Source organism: Ornithodoros turicata, unplaced genomic scaffold, assembly GCF_037126465.1.
Source record: "Ornithodoros turicata isolate Travis unplaced genomic scaffold, ASM3712646v1 Chromosome14, whole genome shotgun sequence".
NCBI lineage: Eukaryota > Metazoa > Arthropoda > Arachnida > Ixodida > Argasidae > Ornithodoros > Ornithodoros turicata.
This window is the reverse complement of record NW_026999314.1, coordinates 2,049,986-2,067,739: the sequence shown is the minus strand read 5'-3', so window position 1 is coordinate 2,067,739 and position 17,754 is coordinate 2,049,986. Positions and strand designations below refer to the sequence as shown.

General features: G+C 46.8%; 1 long non-coding RNA gene across 1 annotated transcript; it reads left to right on the top strand.

Moving 5' to 3' along the window:
* Positions 1–13,007: 13,007 nt before the first annotated feature.
* Positions 13,008–14,135, top strand: LOC135372337 (uncharacterized). Its single transcript, XR_010415954.1, has 3 exons — positions 13,008–13,382; positions 13,513–13,586; positions 13,803–14,135. It is a non-coding gene; the product is annotated as an uncharacterized LOC135372337 (long non-coding RNA).
* The last annotated feature ends 3,619 nt before the right edge of the window (positions 14,136–17,754 follow it).

The window sequence follows — 17,754 nt, the reverse complement described above, 5'->3', positions numbered from 1 at the left end:
ATTGTCAGAGAAGTTCTTTCGTAACTCCTCTTACCGTTCCAGACATATTGGATGTTCATGCCTTTAAGTTCCTCAGCGCCTCTGTAAAAAAAAGTGAGGCCATCGAAAGCATGTTCGTGAGAGATGTGAGTCCGTCTGGTTCAGTTTGTGGGATTGGTGCTATCATAAGAGAGTCAATGAAGGGGGCAACCGTTGGAAAGTACACTCTAAATCCGATTACGGCTATTGTGCCTCTTCGAGGATAAAAACGGCTATTTTAGGCGTTTTTTTCCGAAAATCTGAGGCGGCACAAATCGCCCCAGATTTTAATAGCAATATAAATCCAATTGTGACACGTATTCCGCGGCACGTCATCCGACCAGAGGAATGTGCTGCCCATTATGCTGTCTTTTTTGGCGAACTGACGCTTGTTGCTCTCTCTCAGTCTCGTACATTTCCCTTCCCCGCCCACCACCGTCGCCCCCGCGAGCTGGCTGGGAGGAAAGCGCTACGGTGTACGAATGCGCGGCAGAATAAGGCCGCATTGCGGTTAGCTAACTGTGTCAATAGTCTGCATTCCTTAACCGTCAGTGCAGCGTAACTATAGTCCCTGATCATCGTATGAAAAGGAGTCTAAAAGAAAACAACGTTTTCATCGTCTCCGGCGCGGATGACAACAAGGATCGGTACTTCTCACCCACGCCACGGCAGTCAACCGTCATCCTTTCAAACACGTGGCGCGTGTTGGCCCCGCCAAGGGAATGTTCTGAAGCTTCTAAGGTGATGATGATGATGATGATGATGATTCAGGTTTTCCTGGCGCATAAGCGACGAAGGCCATAATGCGCCAAGACAATGGTAATAAAAGTACAAGTTAAAAGTATAGTGATTTAGTTAAAACAAGACTTTACAGTTACAGTACCAAATGACATAAAAATCAAATAATAAAACTACAATGCAGTTAAAATGCCAATGTCTTGAAAGAAGTTAAAAACCCGTTCAAATGGTAAAAGAGCCTCATCCCCCAGCAAAAGGGAGGGATGTAGAGGTGTATGATAGGTGTACAGCTCGTGAAAATGGTGAAGTCTGTGTGTATCGTATGATGGACATGTAATCAGCATGTGAAGGACAGATTTCGTCTCGTTGCACTGCATGCAATGCGGAGCCTCTTCATTGCGGAGGAGGTGGCTGTGGGTCAAATGCGTGTGCCCAATCCTCAGCCTGGCAGAAACAACTTCATGAAGACGACTGTTAAAAATTTCTGTCCGTTTTACAATGGTGGGCTTAACTAGATGAAGTTTGTTGCTGCGCAGTGTATTCCAGTGCTGTTGCCATTTGTTATTTATGACCCTCATAAGTGTAGGTCGGAGATCTTGAAAGGGTACATCAAAACGACTGACCTCAGATGAAAGAGCAGCTGTAGCAGCTGCATCAGCGAGTTCATTCCCGGCTATACCCACATGACTGGGTACCCAGCAGAATGTCAAAGATAGGCCCTTTTTTATTACCTTAGCAGCAAGGCACTGTGCCTTCTGCACAAGGAGGTTTTTGGACATCACTATGTTGCCTATTGCTTGAAAAGAGCTCAGAGAATCTGTGTAAATGACTGACGACTTGGTGTGACTTTCTAAGATGAAGTTCAGTGCGAGGATTATTCCGTATACTTCGGCATTAAAAACTGAGAGCATGTGAGGTAGACGATATGACTGTGTGCGTCCATCGGTTACCATTGTGCATGAGACTGAGGTGCGTGTTTTGGAACCGTCAGTGTAAAAAGCTCTGTGTTGCCCAAGACTCTCTTTAAGGGACTCAAACTCCTGCTGGAGCACAACAGGTGGTGTGTCATGTTTCTTGAACATAGACAGGGAACGATTAAAACATGGAGGAGATTGCCAGGGCGGGACCCGTGGGCTAGCCTGCACTACGGTAAAATCATTATGTGGGAAATTGTAATCCTCACATCCCTGAAGAACACGCATGCTAAATGGGGGAATAACGCTGGGCTTATTAAGAAAGAGCTGCTTGAAGCGTGTGCCTTCAACAGAGGAAATGGCTGGGTTATTGGGATACCCTTTTACCCTCGAAGAATATAAGACAGATAAGTAAAATCTTCTTCTTTCGAGCGACCATTCATTGCTCTCAACATAGAGGCTTTCCACTGGCCACGTGCGGAAAGCACCAGTTATCAGACGCAGTCCCTGGTGATGCACTGGGTCTAATATCTTCAGGACAGATTTCCGAGCAGACCCAAAAACAACACATCCATAGTCCAGTCTAGACCGAACTGTGGACACATAGATCCTATGTAGAGTGTCACGATCGGCCCCCCAAGATTTGTGAGACAGCACTTTCAAAAGGTTTAGGGACTTAATGCATTTAGTTTTAAGGTTCTTGATGTGTGATAAGAATGTCAGTTTGCTGTCAAGGATGACCCCAAGAAATTTGTGTTCGCTTTTAATAGTGAGGTTCTGTCCGTTCAGCTTAAGAGTAGGTGGAGAAAACAGTCCTCTGACCCTCGAGAAGTGAACGCATACCGTTTTCTCATGTGAGAACTTGAATCCATTCTCATGGGACCATTTTGTAAGCTTATTTAGAGTTAGTTGCACCTGTCGCTCACATGTTGCTAGATTCGTGGAAGAGAAAGAAACCTGAATGTCATCCACGTATAATGAATAAGACATGGTAGGTGGGATTATGCTAGTTACTGAATTGATTTTCACCAGAAACAGAGTGACGCTAAGGACGCATCCCTGCGGCACCCCGTTTTCTTGGATGAAAGGACGGGATAGTGTTTTTCCAAGCCGTACTCGAAATGTCCTGTTTTGGAGGAAGTTTGTTATACACCTAAGAAGGCGTCCCCTGATTCCAAAAGAGTACATGTCTTGTAGGATACCATACCGCCAAGCGGTGTCATACGCCTTTTCAAGATCGAAGAACACCGACAGGCAGTGCTGTCTACGGACGAAAGCTTCACGGATCATTGTTTCTGCTCGTACGAGGTGGTCAGTTGTGGAACAACCCGCGCGAAAACCACACTGCAGTTGAGAAAGACATTTGTTCTCCTCTAGGAAATGGACCAGCCGAGCATTGACCATACGCTCAAACGTTTTGCCGATGCAGCTGGTGAGAGCGATGGGTCGATAACTGGCCGGGCTTGAAGGTTCCTTTCCTGGTTTTAACAAAGGAATTACAGTAGAAATTTTCCACGCTGAGGGTAATATACACTGGACCCAAACCTGGTTAAAAAATTGGAGTAAAACATCTTTGGATGCCTCAGACAGATGGCTCAGCATAGAGTACATCACCCTGTCTGGGCCTGGTGAAGTTGCCTTTGTGTGCTCTAAGGAACGATTAAGTTCTACTTTGGTGAAAGGCTGATTATACATCAGACTGTCTCCACAATGCATTGAAATTTTCTTCTTCTCTGCACTACGCTTAATTTTACGGAACTCATTGGTGTAGTTAGAGGAAGAAGAAACGCTTTCAAAATGCTCACCGAGAGCATCGGCTTGTTCCTGTAAGCCTTGACATGGCTGACCATTAACTACTAAAAGAGGGGTAGCACGGCTCATGTTTACACCTCTGATCTTATGAAGTCGATCCCAAATAAGTTTAGAAGGTGAGTGGGAAGATAGGGAGGACACAAAACTGCGCCAAGAGGACCGCTTTGCTTGCTTGCGCGTCCACCTGGCCTTGGCTCTCGCCTTTTTAAAGAGAAGAAGGTTTTCACTCGTTGGGTATCTTCGAAATCTACCCCACGCACGATTTTGGGCTTTTCGTGTTTCTCCACACTCCTTGTTCCACCAAGGTTTCGGTCGCTTTGGCAAACGACCGGAAGTTACGGGAATACATTGTGTTGCTGCGTCTAGGATGACATTGGTAATGACACGGTTTGCTTCGTCAGTCGTCATCCTAGTAACAGGGATTAAAGAGAGGTTGCATTTATCAGAAAAAGTGTTCCAATCGGCTTCATGAAGTTTCCACCTAGGGGGGCACGTTGTCAAGATATCTAGTTGAGGCATATACTTCAATACTACTGGAAAGTGATCACTTCCCAAAGGATTTTCTTGCACTGCCCATTCTAAAACATTGAAAAGAGATGGACTACAGAGAGACAGATCTAATGCCGAGAAAGACTGTGTAGCGGAGTGTACATACGTAGGTGCCCCTGTATTCAAAAGACAGATGGATGATGAGAGCAAAAATTTCTCTAACATCTTGCCCCGACAATCAGTCCTTGTACTACCCCAGAGGGGATTGTGCGCATTAAAATCGCCTAAGAGAATGAAAGGGGTTGGTAGTTGGCTGCATAAATCTTGCATGTCCTTTTCTGTAATGATTGCTGTTGGTGGCAGATAAATGGAGCAAATGGTGACTATTCTGTCGAGGCACACCTGCACCGCGACAGCCTCCAAATCTGTAGCGAGATTAACTGCCTTGGCTGGAATAGATGCTCGTGTGACAATCGCCACACCACCGGATGCGCGAGTTGTATCATTTCGATCCTTTCGAAATATGTTGTGTCTGCGTAAAGGAGTTGGGGCGCTTCTATTCAAGTAAGTTTCTTGGAGACAAATGCATGCTGCATTGTAAGTATCGAAAAGATCATGAACATCATCCAGGTTTGAAAACAAGCCGCGGCAATTCCACTGGAGGAAGTGGCTCATAATAGTGGCTACTCCGAGGAGGAGAAGGAGAAGGGAGCGCAGCACTTGGTTACGCCGACTAAGAAAAACTTGTTCCATTTAGGGAGGTTGGACCCTTCGCAGGGGTTGCTTCTGCGATTCGCCTGTCTTTGAACCTCTTCCTCTGCCTTTTTCCCTTTTTTCTTTACCTTGTATATCAGGGAGGCTTGATGATGACTTTTGCGACATTCTGTCGTCATCATCTACCTCCATGCTTTGCAAGCCCTTTTGGGAGGTGGCTTTTACGCCCCCGTCCCAAATCGACTGTACGCCATCGACCTTTGAGCAGGCCGTGGCGGCTTCTTTGTGGCCAGTTGGACGGCTGGCCTCCGTTATAGCAGGGGACACCTGAGTGTCTCCAGCTTTCTGTTGGGGAGTGTCGAGTGGAGGCTCAGGACCCGGAAAACAGGTCTGCGTCTCCACAGACTTCCTCAGTGGTGCCACTCCCCTGCGCACCACGTCGGAAAAGCTACCTTTTTTGTGAAAGTCGAGCTGTGCTCTCGCTGCTTTGTAAGATATGTTCTGTTCTGTCTTGATTTTTAGTATCTGTTTTTCCTCTTTCCAACGTGGACAGGCCCGAGAATATACTGGGTGGCCACCGTCACAGTTCGCGCAATGGAAGTCATTAGTGCATGACTCAGGAGCGTGTTCTTTTCCTGCACATTTGGGACACACCAGGTGTCCTCGACACACTTGAGAGCTGTGGCCAAAACGCTGGCACTTGAAACAACGGCGAGGATTAGGGATAAATGGTCTTACATGACAGTTCACATAACCGGCTTTGATGCTTGAAGGAAGTGTGTGCAGTTTGAAAGAAAGGACAATATGTTTTGTGGCAATTTCCTTGCCATCTCTTCGCATGACTATTCGTTTTGCGGAGACAACACCTTGGTCTTTCAACCCTTCTTCGACCTCTGATTCAGTGCACTCGATTAGCTCATCTTCTGAAATGACTCCTTTAACAGTGTTCAGTGTACGGTGTTCTGTAATGGTTACCGGTATCTCTCCAATATTCTTTAGCGACAAGAGTGCTGTACTTTGTTTCTTGTTGTTCACTTCGACCTGGATGTCCCCTGTACTCAATTTCTTTGCCTGAAAAGCCTTTCCTATCACCTGTTCAAGTGACTTTGCGACTGTAAATGGAGATACTTTAGACACAGGTTTTGTTTCATTATCCGAGTGGATAATCAGGAACTTGGCAAACCAAGGTTCTGGACAACTTATATCAAGAAAATTCAATGGTCTTTCCTCGGTGCGGCTCCGTTTTAGGTGCCGATCAGTTCTTTTGGAGTTGATATTATCCATAAAAAGATACAGGTATGTTCAGTGCAGCAGACGTGTCGCCCACCATCGAGCCCAACTGAGGGAGTGTGCCCTGCACCCTAACACTTGTCTCTGCACTATACCCAAGTGCAGCTTCAATGAGAGATTGAAAGAACTGCCCAAGGTTGACCCTTGCCGCCAAAGAAGGTGAGTAAGGAAAGAGAGGGAGGAGGAGGAGATGAAAGGAGGAAGTAAGGAAAGGGGAGATGGCGACTAGCTGAATAGTCCTGGCCGGGCCTTCCAGGACCACCCGTCTATGGGAAGCAGGGGCCAAAGCGGTGTGTTGCTTTCCCGGAGGGGCCCCGAAGGGTCCTAAACAACCTCCGGGTCCGCTCAACCACCAGGATCCCCCTTTCCCCAGACACGGGAAGCCACGCACAGCTATACGTGGGGGTCTCCCTCCTGCGGCGACCCAACCGTGAGTGCAGGAGAGGGCTACTGCGGCTGCTGCCGGGCGATGGGGGCGCCAAGTTCCCGACGCCGGGCTTCTAAGGTGAGTAACATTGTATTATTTTTGCCGCCTATGCGGTTTGTATAGGACATACGGCCATGATACGCGCGTAGTGGAGAGCTCGTCCCAGTGGCAGGATTCCCGTGCGATCCGCATGTGACGAGCACGACGTGCGGGCTACACCGTGAGCACACCGCTGCTGGGCGCATTATTTGTTGGATAGGGCGATTTCTCAGGAAGTTGGTGACTTTGTGTAGAATGTCTCTTGCATGCCGTAGAATGAAATGTCCCATCAGGGAAAGCGCCTGTGGACACTTGCATGTCCTGTCTTTGTTTTACGTTCTACGCGGGCGGCAAAGATGGGGAGCTGTGAGTAAATAGTAAACGAGGTAGTCACGTCCTGCGTCTCCACTAAATCTCAACGCGGTGCCGCGGAAGCTGCACAGAGGCGCTACCCACAGTCACTTGTCCAGCTACTCCGGTCAATTTCATCGGTGACTGCAGTTCTCGGCAGCGACCCAATTACAGTAAATTAGTAACTGCAAGTGGGTGCATTTTGGTAATTACTTGTAGTGGCCTCATTACATTGCGGTGCAAAAGGTAACTCTCAGGTACTAAAGTAACTGAAAAAGCGAGTGATTGCGTGTCGAGGAGCGCACCGCATGTGAAAGATTCCTTATCTAGCGTGGGTTTTGTGTTGAACGGACACATTTGCGGGATGGAGAGGCCGAACGTCGCTCCCTGGTTTGAGAGGTCATCACATTTGTAATCCTCCGGCTATATTTTGATCAGAACTTGCTTTCCAGAAACCGGAGATAACCACGTTGTAATTAATAACTTCCCATCACTGAGTAGTTGGATTTCCTTTCGTTGCAGATGCCAACAAAGAGACCGGCGTGGTGTGCCTCGAGGCATCTGTAGTACCTGAGACTGCCTTGAGTTTCATCGCAATGATAGCGGCGGCCCACTCATACCGGGCTGGTGTTCCTACTGCGGTCACTCGTCCACAGTTCATGCTGCATTAACTAGTAATCACTGCAGCTATTTTGAGCTTGCGATCCACCCACTGCATAAAGAAAAACCTCGCATGACCCTTTTATACTTTTTCTTTGATTTTCAATACATAGATTTACTTGGGAAAGTCACTGGTGTGCAGGACACCTCTCACAGCCTGTGCATCACTGCGCATGAAGTAGCAGCTTTAGACACAGGTCACATGAGTCTGTTGTGAAGCCACCTAACGAAAGATATTTCTTATACCTAGATGCGGGTTGCCGAAGCAGCTTGGGGTCAGATGAGACCACATGTAGTGATACTACGCAAAATGCTGAGGAGTCAGCATCTATGCAAGTCGAAAGTGCATCATCTCGGCACAAGTCCAGGGTACGCCATCGCTGCCAAGGGTGCAACTTTAGAACAGCGTTTTTAACCTGAAGCGTTTTGCCCTCTGCCAATCTGTGCCACAGTAGCAGCGTATGCTCCACACCTGAAACCACCAGACGTGATCTCATCCTTCAAGCCGTGGCCCCTGATAACAGCGATAATTTCGTGCCATTAGACAGCGATGGCGAACGCTCTTGTGACAACGAGGCTCAAAGTTTGTCAAAATTGTCTAATCTATGCCGCAAACTTAGACGGCGCCCACAAATGTTCTAAAACTGCGATCGACAGCGTTGTCAATCATGTTGCTGATATTCTCTGGTCTGAGGGACTGGGTCATAACTTTTCCGCGCTGGAAAATGATAAAGCAAGAAAATGTACATATAAAAGGAAAGGTATATATGTGCCTGCAAGTGAGATAACTTTGCCTTGCGGCTCAAATGCCTATTTCGTGCCACTTCAGGAGTTGCTGTCGAATTTAGCCAAGCATTCAGAAGTTTATAGCTACCTGTCATTACCAAACCGAGATACGTGCAACGACGATGTGCTTAGGGACGTCAATGATGGTCTCAGGTTTAAATCACACCCGGTGATCTCCAAGCATGAAAGTCTTGTCAGTATGATCCTGTATTGCGATGATGTTGAACTCTTAAATCCCTTGGGAATGAAACGTACGAACAAAGGAAAGCTTACGATAATGTTCGTTAACATTCCATCTGAGGTTCGGTCTAAGCTGAACAGCATTTTCTTTCTAGCTATTTGGTTGCCACAGAGCTTGAAAACGCCAGCAGCCTAAAAAATGCTGCTAGCTGATTGCATTGCAACCGTGAACAGCCTCAGTAAAGAAGGAATAATACTGCAGACGACGCATGGTGAAGAACTATTCCACGGCTGTATTGTGGCCTACATTGGGGATAGCTTAGCTTGCCACAATATAGGAGTCTTTAAAGAGTCGTTCAGTCGGAATGTGCGGCACTGCTGTAGGACATGTATGTCCCTGACATCTGAACTTCGAACGTACGTCTTTCACATCCACTGTCCACTCAGGAAAGATAATGAGATAGACGAACAGGTCCGGATAATTCATGCTGCACAGAATACTTGTGAACGGAAGGAGCTTTCGTCTTCATTTGGGATCAACGGGAGGTCGTTGCTCAGAAGCCTGGATGTTTCTCTGAATTGCTGACCTCCTTTAGGATCCCATGCATATCTTGCTTGAAGGCATCGTTCCTAAGCAGATAAGCCTCCTCGTAGCCTATTGTGTTCGTTCACAGTTGTTCACATGAGCGCAACTAAAATGTCTCTCAGAATTCAGCTTCGATCATCATGCCAGCAAAAGTGATTAACCACGTGCATTCGACATTGACCTGTCCGTTGTGACATCTGCCAGCGCAGCCCTTGTGATTGCTTTGCACTTTCCGTTAACTGCAAGAGACCTCGTTGATCAGCTTACTACCGGGCACATGGAGTGCCTCGTGCTTCTCTGTCAGATTATTCAACTATGTCTGTCACCAGTGATAACCACGGATGGTGTGCGTGATATAGAGAGCGTTGTTGCGGAACACAACCAGCTTTTTATTGAGTGCTATAGGCAAGAGAACTACATACCGAAGCTACACGTGCTGATACATCTCGTTGAACAAATCCGTAAGGTTGGTCCAAGCAAGCACCATTGGACAATGAGATTTGTGGGGAAAAATGCTGTTCTCAAATCAAAAAAGCTGTTCAACTTCAAGAACGTCCCATTTTCTGTCAGCGAAACGTATCAGGTCAGCATGTCTTACAGTTTGTGGGATGCTGATGGTTCCCCAAAGCTTGGATTTGTCACTGAAGAATTAGTTCGCGCTAGCTTGCCTGCGGGCCTCCTTGGTCAGGTACACTGTTAGAAAAAAAGGAGCCTCAATGAAGTGAAAAAGGTGATTTCGTATCATTTACCACTTCCTTGACGCGTTTACTCCATCCAAAGGGTACAAAAGTGGTGGAGGCGCCTATTTTACTCCACATATGTTCACGACGTGAGGAAGAAGGCGTAAAGCATGCGTTTCCTCCATGAGCAAACAGAAAACGCCTGCAGCTTACACCTTCTGAACTGCGAGAACTCCTGTGGCTATACCTTCTACTTAAGGAGTAAACTGCTTCGTTAACCACACCCGTCTTCGTCAACCGAATGTCCATTCGTCATCGCGGAATATGAGTCCCAACAAGCCTCATTTTGTGCCTCTCGTTTCTGCAAGGAAGTAATGGCCCTCAGCACATTTCTTTTCTATCGTGTTCCCGTATTTGCCGCAAGGAGGCGAAGCGAAGCCGGCGAATGCAAAACAAAGATGGCGCCCGCCTGAGAGACGTGTGCGCATGTTATCCGCTTTTCAGTTGTTCTGTACAGTTTCCTTCAGAAAACCTGCTGAATTTCCGTGAATTACCGCACGTCTTTTCACCTCTATCGAGTCGTTCGACCGAGTGTCCAGCCACAAGGGTTTGCGAGGGCCAAGTGTTGTCAGTGCCATCAGGGTGAGTCTCGTCTTCTGTCTGGGAATTTCAGCCTCACTGTATGGGGCTCATATCTATTTTTGTTACTTTATAGGGTCCCTGTAGTTCACCCAGAGCGTACAAGTCTACACAAAACCGCGCTGGACTGTAGCGACAACACCTGGTATCCGTTGTGCTGCATAGGTAGGTAGGAAAAATCGCGATAGTGCTAGCTGACCTTTGTTTTTCCTTTGTGTTGTTTACCTGATAGCACGGAACAATATATGACTTCACATTCTGAATATCCCCCGAGGGAGGGACAGGAAGTCATGCCTATGCATGTATGTGTGCAGCCTGATGGCTCAGCAGTGATGTAAACTCTTGAGCACCTTAATCTTGGACTGTATGTCACAAGTGGAATAGTTTTTATTTGAATGAGAATTATTTAGGAAATTCCTCATGCATTTTCATTAATAGATTGATAGTACGTACTGATGCTGAAAGCATTATCAGCATGCAACATCTAGTTCTCAGCACACAACAATGTCATCAACAGTACCTTTTGTCTGCTCAGAACGTGTAGGGTGTCCGGGTCGGCAGTGTAATGCAGACACTATTCTGCACAGTTCAACACATTCCTACTGTTTCACAGCGCAAGTCATACACCCACTGCAGCACATTTTCTTTCCATAGGTTTACGAGAGTGGGCTTGTTATTGGTGGCACAAAAGTGAAAGTTTGAATGCAAGACACGAGGATATCTGCGTGGTTCACATGTGTCTACGTTAGTACAACACAAAGGTGAGTGCTAAATATCAGCCTTTCTAGACACATCACACAATAACAGCAGCACGCCGTATCCATAATTCCAAACCAAAGTGAGGGCATACACATTATTCGTGTCACATTTGGTAGCTTACTCAGTGAATCGGTGCTTCCCTGTAAAGAAAGCATACATGGGGGAAATGTAGCATTTTTTAGACACTGTGTACACACAGTAATACTCGTGAAACACATTCAAATGCATGGCGTCTTCGATCAGTATGCATTGAGCTGTGCGTTCCACTAAGTAGGCATGGAGATGCTCATCAAACAGTTGTGTTGTCAGCATTGTTGCATGAACAAATAGATGCATGTTTGCGAGAATAATAGCAGAAATTTCTGCAAAAGTTGGAAGATCATCGTCATACGCTGTTACAACAATGGTATATCCTACTCGAAATGTTCTTTCATGTATTGTCACACACTGTGCACTGCAGACTTCTGTATCCTGTAAGTTCATGCATGTTAGTCTGTCACGTACAAGCTCTGGCAGCGTGTCAAATGCAACATTCTTGCAACCCTGTGTGATGAAGGTGCTTACTGGTTGTGAAAGGTGGTAGGTTTGCTGCATTTGGTGGCGCAAACTGAGAGAGCGACACACGTTGATGAAATTTTGTGTTTTCCTGATCATTCTTTTGAAGTATTCATGCTTAGCTTCAAACCGAAGGCTAGAAAGCTTTGAGAGTGGGCCATAAAGCAGGATGAGTCTGGGGTAGTGGATCAAATAATGCATTTTAGGAATTACATTTACATCAGGGAATACGTCTCGGAAGTACTGGTAGAAGTCACATATTTGCACCTGTAACAGGGGAAGAGTCGATGGGGACAGCTGGGGCGCTAATATGGTGTCAGCGGCAACTCTGAGTGATAAGTACACTTTGTAAGCATCATTGCCGTCTTCAACTTTGTGTCCGAGGAGTAATGGCAGAAGTCTGAAGAAACACCACTTCTCCATGGCAGATCCCTTAATGGAGCTTGCACCAAAAATGCATGAAATTGGCGTTGTAGGGGAAACTTTCGTTTCATTTTGTTGTCACTGTTGTTGATGTCAATCCAACTGAAGAAATGCTGTTGCAGGTACCCTTCACACCGTCTGTATCGGCGTTCTGCAGAGCTGCAAGTTTCCGCACCTGAGAGATAACTTCAGCGTGAATGGGAAGATGGGTGGACATGTGAGGAAATCTGTTCTTGAATATATTAAGGGCAGGGCACTTTTTCCCTTCGTGTCTTTCCCATGCAGCCATCTTTTCCAAAGTGATCAAGTTCAAGAGCTTCGTGAATTAGATTTATAGTTTGTGGTCAACATGGATAACCTCTTCACATTTACAGTACTCTTGGGTGGAGGCACTGAAGTGCAAATTTAAAAACATGAGGAAGAAATTGGATGACAACCCTGCAGTGCTAGCGATGCGTGACAAACATGGCAAAAAGCGAGTGAAACCACCCGAGGAAGCATGCCCCAATGCAACGAAACGGGTCTCCCGTCTCCATGTGAGTCATACTCTTTGCATTGTTGAGTACGTCATGAATCACATTCTTTGGTACAGTTTTTTCGTGCATGGAAGGAAGCATTGATCGACAGTTTCTGAATAGTTTCGTCATTTTGTTACGTGTATGGTCATGAGCATTTGATAGTCCTTGGAGAGACAGAGCAGTCATTGGAGAACCATAGGCAGTGGCTCATTTGCCATTCAGAGGAAGAGGAAAGCCAAGTCACAAAGGAGAGGTTTCTTCTTACAGCAAAGGAGCGGCATGAAAAAATGATGACTGTGACCCTGGCAGCTGCGTTGTCAGAATTCCATTTGCTCATTTGCTATAGGTTAGATGCATGTTCCGGAACCATTGGGATCTATGGCAGGGTCTCAACAGATTGGGGGGGGGGGGCAGTGGAGCTAAGTGAAAATTGCTTAGTCTAGGAGCACACTTATCTGATTTGGATGAGCTGTGTCTTGGGTTGCTTTCAGTCAGGCAGATGATGTGTAGTGGCCGTGACTCACATTTTCAAATAGGGTATTGACCTTTGCTGCTGCAATTATGCCAATTTGAAACTGTGGCTGCACTTTTGGTTATATAAGGGCTTCATTGTTGCTCTCTTGTCTCCAGGGCTGACATACTTTGTTAATACTTGCATTCGTTCGCAGCTGCTTCTGGAATTCAGCCTTCTGTGGAAGGTGGACCTTGCAACAGCATTCGAGAACGCGTTCCTGAGCCTGACAAACATAATCTTGCAGCATGGAGAGGCAAGTGAGGTCGTTACACTGTCTGCAAGCTCTACTGGTATGCAGTTCATGTATTCAGATGTAGTCTTAATCTCGCTATTACATTGAATGAGATAACATGCACAACTTTTTCCTCATGTTTCCTATTTTTTTACAAATGAGATGTGTGTTCTTTAATTTGCTACAAGGTAATGCAGTACTGAGGGCACTTGAGGTCATTGCGCAGAGGTGTAAGGAAAAGCTGAGCAACATCGTTTCCAGGGTAGGCACACCCACTGCCAACTACTTGATTTTTAAATCTACCATACCTGCTTGTTGTTGATAGCACAGGAACTAATAAGCAAACCTTGCATGAAGGTGTGCCACTACTTTTCCCCACAAGCTTACTGCTAACACCTTCTGGCAGTGTTTGCTCCGCCTGCCCTCTTGCAATGATGATTGAAAACTAATGTCTATTTCTTCTTTCTGGTTCCTGCAGGACGTTCCAACACTGACGCCTTGCGTCGTTATGGAAAACGAGGTGGTGAAGGTCTTCGTGGACAAACAAGAGCTATTTGTAGCGTCCTCATTTCTCAGCGGTGTGTGCTGCCTATTTGCAGCATTTTGGGTGTTCCATATAGAATACCCATTGGGATCCCACAAGATGCTCACATTTCTCGAGCACGCCTTCGCAGGGCTGAGTGAAACAAAGCCCAGAGTAAAAGCAATGGAGTTCCTGAAATTCTACATCCTACACGGTGGACGAGATTATCAACCCAACGAGAAATAACTTCAGTTCCTGGCTCTTAGAAATGTTTGCAATAAAATACTGGCTTTTGTACATTATGCCTCTTTGTTTTGTCCCTTTTATGCATGATTCAGGTAAAATGGGGGTATATAAAAAAGGGGTAAAATAGTGCCACTTGGGGGTACGAAAATTACTGTATAAGGAATATATATGCACCTTTTTAATGTTATGGATATACTGCCCTTCTAGCCACAGAGTTACAAATTTACTCCATCCCAGAAGGAGTAAAAAATACACCTTCTTGGAGGAGTGAAAATTAGAGTAAAAAAGGAGTTCGCTATGGGACAAGCGGTTTACTCCTTTTGGGGAGTTAATGTACACCTTTTTTTCTAACAGTGACCTCTGTGCCGACTGTTATGCAAGACAATGTGGCCATCCATGTGACAGATATTGTAATGGTTGGAACACCGGCTACTCCTCCAGGATTTGTAAAACTCATATTCCTTCTGAAGCAAAATGTTATGTTCACAGCAGCACTTATGGCATTGAGCAGGCTTGACAGGTCAGTCAATGCATTCGTAGTCAGAGAAACCTGCCACACAATGTTCTTAAATTGTGATCGGTTCTTGGTTCCCTGGCCATAATATGCTTACAAGCGGGATGGTGCAACATACTGTATCCCACCATGTCTACATTACCGCCCATGATGACCTCGACTGTGGTACATTACCAGTAGCCATTTCAGTCCTTCGTAAAATGCTGAGTTGTTGGTGGAACGGAAACCGACAGGCTGCACCGGTGCCTGCGATACACTTTGACAGCTGCGCTCGAAGATAACGAAAACCCGACGACTAGATTTACAGACGAGGAAAGCTGTGAGAATCTGACGATCCATCCATTCGCCCTCCGTCCCACCCACAGCATGAGACTACAGGATGACGAATTGCCTAAAATTTATTTATTACTTCTGTAATCCCCTTCCGGAAGAACTGGCGCCGTCTGTCGTCAAACAAACCAAATGGGGACGCGTCTGGGTTTGAGGGTACGCGGTTAGAAAACCCCGAAATCTCATCGTTCGGTGCCTGTTTTGATTGATTGATTGATTATGTGTTTAATGGCACAAAGGCAACAAAGGCCATAGAGCGCCAAAACTATGGTGAGTGTGTCGGAGATGATTATGGGAAAGATGATGTGAGAGAGAGTGTGGTAGTTAAAACCTATCTACAGGTATGAGCGATGAGCGATGATTGATTGACCAGGATAAGAGAGAGGGGCGAGCATGGCAGTTAAAAGCTATCTACAAGTGTGACAATGAGATATTTACATGAGGAGTTCGGTGATAATGGATAAAAGCGGAGCAATGCTTATCATCTACATCTGACTAAGAAACCCACACGTGGTCAAAAATTTGATTACGTTATCAAACGGCACAAGAGGGGTGTCACCCAGTAGAAGGGCTGGGTGGAGTGGGACATGGTATCTGTAGAATGCGGTGAAATACTGTTGGCGTTGGTGTTCGAAGTGAGGGCAGGATGCCAGTACGTGCAAGACAGTCAAGCTGTCACCGCAGTGCGCACAAGCTGGCGGATCCTGACCTCTGAGTAGGTGGTGATGCGTGAGCCATGTGTGTCCAATCCTCAATCTCGCGTAAAGAACTTCGGATGATCTGTTGATGTGTTCAGTCCGATGCGGGGGAGAAACGTGTGGCTGTGTGAGGTGTAGCTTGTTATTTTCTTCCATGTCCCACTCCTGCTGCCACTGTGTGCAGACAGCTCTCTTTAACACTGGCAGGATGTCTTGGTAGGGTAGTCCTAGAGCTGACTCCTCTTGTGCCAACGCTCGCCGAGCCTCACGGTCGGCTCGTTCATTCCCCGGGATCCCAGTGTGGCTGGGGACCCAGCAGAGACAGATTGAAAAGCCTCGGGAACAAAGTTGGGTCGCAAGCGCTCGTACTCGCTTGACGAGGTGATTCTTGCTGTCATAGCATGAAAGCAGCGCACGCACAGAGCTTAGCGAATCGGAATAAATCACTGAATTTTGAAGGTCGTTTTGTTGAATGTGCCGCAGAGCCAGGAGAATCGCGTAAAGCTCTGCGGTGAAAACTGTGGCGTTCGTGTTCAGGCGTGCCGTCATAATAGAATCACCTTCAAGGGCAACGGCCGCCACACCATTGCTTACTTTAGTCCCATCAGTGTAGATTGCATGGTGGTTCCCGAAGTTATGGTGAATCTCCAGGAATTCCTGGAGAATGACAGTGTGTGCAGTGGATTGTTTGTCAAACTGTGTCATTTTTAAATTGGATTGTATTAGATGTCTCTGCCAAGGCGCAGCATCGAGGACTGCCTGCTGCAAGGGAACGCCAGAGGGGCTGAATCCCACACGGGAACTCGCCGCCTCCACACGAAGCGGGAACGAGGGTACAACAGAGGGCTTTGCAAGGAAGAGTCGCTCCAGAGCGGGGTTCACACTACAGTGTACAACTGGGTCATCGCCCTGGCATCTGTACCTTAGCGCAGCCTTCACATGTTCAAATTGTCTCCGTCTCTCGAGCGACCATTCATTGCCCTCAACATACAAACTTTTCACAGGGGACGTCCGGAAGGCACCGGTGGCGAGTCGGATGCCTTCGTGGTGGATGGGGTCCAACACCTTCAATGCCGAAGGCCGCGCCGAGCCATACACGACACTCCCGTACTCAATTACTGATCGCACAACCGAGTCATAGACCCGCAACAGTGTGACTTTGTCGGCTCCCCACGATCGATGGGATAAAACTTTGAGTATGTTGGAGGATTTCAGGCACTTCTGTTTTATATAGTTTATGTGTGGCACAAAAGACAGCTTCTTGTCAAACACCACCCCCAGAAATTTTTGCTCATCAGAAACTGGTAGTGTGTTGCCACCGAGGAGCAGCGAGGGCTCAGCAAATGTGCCTCGCTTCCTAGTAAAGACAACACACGCTGTCTTTTGCGCGGAAAACCTGAAGCCGTTTTCATCAGCCCACTTAGATAGACGGTTGATCGTGAGCTGCACCTGCCTCTCAGCTGTTGAAAGATTTGATGCCGAGTAGGAAACCTGGACATCGTCTACGTACAGGGAGTACTGGACGCCAGGTGGGATGGCTCTGGCTATCGAGTTCATTTTCACAACGAATAGCGTAACGCTCAGCACAGACCCCTGTGGAACCCCGTTCTCTTGTACAAAGACGTTAGATAAAGTTGAGCCCAGACTGACACGAAACTTTCTATCTCTGAGGAAATTATCGATGCACCTGTACATGCACCCTGTGATACCACATGCGTGTAGATCTTGCAGAATCCCGAAGCGCCATGTGGTATCGTACGCCTTTTCGAGATCAAAAAACACGGATACGCAGAACTGCCCTCGAACAAAAGCCTCTCTGATTTGTGATTCTAGGTGGAGTAGGTTGTCCTGGGTGCTCCGGCCGGAACGAAAACCGCTTTGGTGTTTGTCAAAGATGCCTGCCTCTTCCAAAACATATACGAGCCTTGCATTTACCATACGCTCGAAAGTCTTCCCAAGGCAGCTGGTTAATGCGATGGGGCGATAACTAATAGCAGCAGACGGGTCTTTCCCTGGCTTGAGAACCGGAACCACTTCGGCTAGCTTCCAGGACAACGGAAGAGTTCCTTCTCTCCACACACGGTTAAAAAAGTGGAGTAAGATTTGTTGCGACTGGGGT